The sequence below is a fragment of the Triticum dicoccoides genome, chromosome 6B (assembly GCF_002162155.2).
Source record: "Triticum dicoccoides isolate Atlit2015 ecotype Zavitan chromosome 6B, WEW_v2.0, whole genome shotgun sequence".
Taxonomy (NCBI): domain Eukaryota; kingdom Viridiplantae; phylum Streptophyta; class Magnoliopsida; order Poales; family Poaceae; genus Triticum; species Triticum dicoccoides.
Window position 1 is genome coordinate 685,612,308 of NC_041391.1, and position 5,833 is coordinate 685,618,140.

Consider the following 5,833-nt stretch of genomic DNA (forward strand, 5'->3'; position numbering starts at 1 on the left):
GTTTTTCCTTTTTTTGTAGATCCGTTTATTCAAAATGTTTTATCTCTTAAACCGTGCGTCCAAATCTCGAATCGTTTTCGTTATTGGATTCCTCGCGTCGAGATCTTCAAAACTAGATCCCATGTTGATAGGTTTTGACAAACTTTTTTTTCACGAAAAAACCAGACGAAAAAAACCGACGAAAAAACCGAACCGGGAACACGAGTTTTTTCCCTTTCCGAAAGAGGCACGCCCGTGCCTCTGACGAAATCACAACCATGCCTCTCATGGAAACAAAACCGTGCCTCTCACGAAAGAAAAAAACAGAAAATGTGTTTTATCCTTTTCCGAAAGAGGCACGCCCGTGCCTCTCGCGAAAGCACAACCGTGCCTCTGGCGAAAGCAAAACCGTGCCTCTCGCGGAAGAAAAAAATAGAAAACGCGTTTTTTTTCCTTTCCGAAAGAGGCACGCCCGTGCCTCTGGCGGAAGCAAAACCGTGCCTCTCGCGAAAGAAAAAAAATAGAAAACGCGTTTTTTTCCCTTTCCGAAAGAGGCACGTCCGTGCCTCTCGCGAAAGCACAACCGTGCCTCTGGCGGAAGCAAAACCGTGCCTCTCGTGAAAGAAAGAAAAAAACAGAAAACACATTTTTTTCCCTTCCCGAAAGAGGCACGCCCGTGCCTCTTGCGAAAGCACAACCGTGCCTCTGGCGGAGGCAAAACCGTGCCTCTCGCGAAAGGAAAAAAAACAAAAAACATGTTTTCTTTTTTCGTTTCCAAGAGGCACGGCCATGCCTCTCGCGAAAGCACAACCGTGCCTCTCGTGAAAACAAAATCGTGACTCTCACGAAAAAAATGCATTTTTTGCGCAGAAAAAAATTCGAAATATTTTTTTTGGTCGAAAAGCTAGGGAAGACCGGTAAAAAACCAAAACGTCAAAAAAACCAGAAAAAAAACCTTTGAAAAAGCCGAAAACGCGTGCGTAAAAAAAAAACAAAATCCGAAGGGAGCGTCCAGAGCGCGACACGTGGCGAATGGCTGTGAGCGCGACAAGTGGCGCTGATCGTTGTGAGGCTCCCGAAGGAGCGCTCGTTAATTAGTTGCTCCCGTGTTATAGACATGTCTAAACATGGCATCGCCTTAAGACTAAGATGGAAATGGCTTAGACGCACGGATGATTACACACCGTGGCAAGGCCTCAACTTGACCGCGGACAAGAAGGTGGACCAAGCCTTTGGGAGTTTAGTCAAATGGAAAGTTGGCTCAGGAAGCAAGACCTTGTTCTGGAAAGACCCATGGATACATGGAGCAGCTATTTTAAAGATTTTGCACCCTTAGTCGTGGCAAAGGTGCAGACTCAAGTGGTAAACAGGAGACTTGTGCGGGATGCGATGCACATGCATTCATGGATGGATGATGTTGTGGGAGAGCTATGCACTGAGGGCCTCGCCCAGTTCATCGGACTTTGGGAGATTCTGTTGGAAGTTCATTTGGACGCTCAGGTCGAGGACCGCCCAATCTGGGCTTGGAACACATCTGGAGTCTATACTGCATCATCTGTGTACAAGATATTATGCGAGGGAGGAGTCAGATTTCACTGCTTCGGAGCAATATGGAAGTGTTGGGCACCGCTTGCATGCAAGTTATTCATGTGGCTCGCGGTGCAGTATCGTCTTTGGACTTCGGACGGGAGAGCTAGGCACGGATTGCAAGACTGAGCATCGAAATGTTACATGTGTGACCAGGAGGAGTATACAGTTGACCACATTTTGCTGCAGTGCGTGTTCTCGCGGCAAGTGTGGTTCCGCTGTATTACTATGATGGGGTTGACGGCCGACCTTTGCCCAACCAACGACTCTAGATTGGTACAGTGGTGGACGGATACGAGAAAGCTAATTCATAAGCAGTCTCGGAAAGGATTTGACACATTCGTGATGCTAATCTGTTGGACGATATGGAAGCAAAGGAATGCAAGGATCTTCGGCACGGGCACGATCAAGAACGAGTGGAACACGGTAGACTCAATCTTAGATGAGCTACGGACCTGGGCCATGACAGGAGCTTTTGGAGGAGAACCAATTATAGAGTAGTCGCGTAGAGCCAGGGAGTGGTGTGGAGGCTTGGTTAGGGTCGGCTTGTGACTCCTAACTAGCGACATGTAATCTCTTGTACATATTTTCTCCCTTCTATAAAGCTAAGGTACGCCATTGGCGTATCCTCGAAAAAAAACTATAATAATCATTTTATTAAGCGTGTGCTCAAACATACCACTCTATTGATTCAAATAGTTACATTTCTATTGATTCACTACGTAAAATTTGATATCGCTTATTGTTAGCGTCTCGGTCAGCTCGGGATTAGAGATTAATCGGGAATCGGACGATTAATCGATTTTATCGATCGACTATTAATCGGCCATATTTTGCAAATCTCAGGTTCCCAACACTAAAATATGTTATATTCAACACCAAAATAATATTGGACAGAAGTGTTACCTGATTCCTAGTTTTTGAATCCTCTTATAATGACAAACAAAATAAGATAATAGTACATATTGCAAAACAAGGTCCACAAAACACAAGTGAACATAGTTTTTGCAAATATAATGTTAGGAATAGGTCTCATTTATCGGTAGATTCCTAATAAATCGTTTGTTAGAGTGATAAAACGGCCCAAACGATAAACGGTGAAGATAAGGCATAATCTTATCGGTCACCCCATGAGTAGCGATAAATCGATGATAAATCGTTGAATCAGAAGATTTTTTGAACAGTGGTCATAAGACAAGAAAATTTGTTGTATGTTTTACACTATGTTTTTACGTTTGTAATTTTATATAACATAAAATATTTTTTATGGCGATTATATATTTTCTTACAGTCTTTTTTTACGTCGGAAATAAGACAAAACTTACGAAATATAAAATTTCGTTGCATTGATGGTAAAATAAAGGGGGTGAAGAATAACTATTTTTCACCCAGGGTGACGAATAGTCAATCCCTATATATATGTTGTGGTCCTGTTGAAGGCTACTGACTAGGGTGAAGTGACCAAAATACCCTAGGACCCCCTTGCTAGGGCTTTTCCTATAATCTACGGGTCCTAATTGTCAACACACGGATAATTAAATTAGAAGAAAAAAAAATAACAACACATACCCGCACGTGAAGCTATTTTACCTTCTAATTTCATTCTTTCTGAACTAAGACCCATAGGTTATAGTGAGTTGTAGAGGAAATATTGATAAGTGGGGTCTAAGACTATTTTGGTCACTTTACCCTCGTCAATGGGCTTTGACCCAACGACATCAATGCCGAGTGGCATTTTTTCGCACAGACTGAACAAAATGATGGCATTTTTGAATAATTGAAACTTCTAGTTGCAAAATTGAGTAGCGTGACACGACAGATAGCAAAACTTTTTTTTGCAAAACTGATATAAAAATCCACTTTTTAACTGAGGCATGTGTACTTTGGATACTTTGATTCATTTGAATTTTTATAGGATTTTCTAAAAAAGAAATTATTAGAAAAGAAATTCCTATGTTATTCGTTTGATTTATAGGACTGAATCATGTAGGGATTTTTCCTAAAGATTTCTTTGTACATCCACTCTAACTTCTTGAAAATAATTCTTTGCTTTCCCGTGATGCTATCAAACGAATCGAAAATCCTGACAATAATCCTATATTTTAATAAAATGAGCCCTTAGGGCTTCTTTGATTGAGAGGATTGTTCACACTGAGAAAAGGCTTATAGGTGAACTCACATTAGTGGCGGGCGCAACCTAGGGCTTGCCAATCTGACAAAAATTACCAGTGACAGGCGCAAAAACTCACTTGCCGCTGATATGGGCTTACCAGTGGCGGGTACCACTGGTAACAGATATCCAGATTTGTCGTGAGACAAATGTTACTAGTGGCGAGCAGCAATACGTGTCCGTCACTGGATTATTTGATCATGTGGCAAATCTGTCCAAAAAAACCAGTGGTGGGCATTAATACGCGCCCGCGCACTGGTAACACAAGTAGCAATAGCGCGCGGTTTTGCGCCCGCTACTAATATCTTTTTCTGCTTGTCACTGCTAACTTTTCCCAACCAGTGGGGGGCGCATATTTTCTGCCCGCCACTGGTATTTTTTCTCTACCATTTTTTGTAATGCAATGCTTTTAGTGTTTTTGGTTTAGTCTTACGGAGCCAACTACTTTTTGTACATTAAAGTTACATCATTTAAAGTTTCACGTAAGAGTTTGGCCCTTTTTAGTGTAAATTAGCTATTTTTAGGATATCAAATAGATTTCTAGGTATTTGATGGTGGTAAATCCACTTAAAGACTTAAATATAGTAGACATACCTGAAGCAATCCCAAATTTTGGCATGTCGCATGTAATAGTGTATGTTGAGTCTGGAAAAAGTTTGAACACTAACCAAGGAAGGGGATGTTGCTTCGCATGCAAACTTGTTTGTTTCAAATGTCCAGAAATGCATTTAATTGCTTAAATATAGCAAACGGATCCTGAAAAATACTAAATTTAGACATGATACATGTAATGGTGTGTACTGGGTGTGGAAAAAAATTTCAAGCCCAAACATTAAAGCAATGGTCCCTTTCGAAACCTAGTTCCTTTCTCGGAGATGCTCCCGCTTGCTAGCAGTCTACATGAAACTTTTGCGAAACATTCTAAAAATTTAGCGCTGCCTCTAGGTGTCATGTGACACCATGCCAAATTTCATGATTTTCAGGCTTCAATTGAATTTTTTGAGAATTAAAATGCCAATAACCATCTTGGTGCCCGAGTCTGACGCACATGTTGTCCATTATGCCTATTGTTTCCTTGCATGAGGCTTAAACACTCTTACCCTGCAGCACTTAACACTAGAAAACACTTGTTACGGAAAGCTATGTGTTATAAACGGTTGCAACACTCGAAAGAGCACATTTTAACTTGATATTTTCAGTGAGAGATCACCCTAATAATCGACTACTGCACAATCAAAGGGCGGGAACAACAAAGGGATAAATATCCCATGCAATTCATAATAGCATGATATGGTGTAGCCCTAGGCGACGGGAATGTCCCCATGGTCCTTCATGAAAATTCTCCAAAAAACATTGTCGTGGCGACAATTTTGAAAACTACCGCCATGACAACACTTTTGTTATCCTGCATCTGGTGAAGCTCCGGGTTCCTCTGTCTTACGTCCGTTGAATAAATAACGAGGTTGACACACATGTCATTAAAAAGACAATCCCTTGGCTCCAGCCCTCATGTCGTACTGTGACGTGCAGGCCACTTAACATTACAACATATAACCAACTCATACATAAACTCATTGTCATGATGAAGGCTATATCACATCACATGCAGCCTGCAAAAACCAAGTTAGACGTCCTCTGATCGATTTGGCAAATTTTAATTACATGGCTTCTAGGGTTTTCGGATAACACTAGCTACCTACGTCCACCATCAAGGCAATAAATTTTGTTGCTAGATTAACTTTCGGGATGTGTGAGGGAAGAGACTTAATTAAAAATCTCTAGCCCCGCACTAAACTTCATCAATATGCGTGGCCCCCTAGAAGATCAAACATATTCATCGCCCTCCCGTGTTTGCGATAGTTCACTATTCTTGACTATGATGAAGCCCAAAGAACTATAAGAGGATCGTCAACAGACAGAACCGATCGATTGTCAGATTTTTGTACAAAGCTACATCATGTCGTCACTGAATTGAATCGAAGCAACACCCAAGGGAAGCATAGCAAGAACATCAAACCCTCACATTCACATGTAATCTCGATCGAAACCTGCACCTACTCATAGAACCGCTCATGATGCCATTGTTAAGAAACATAG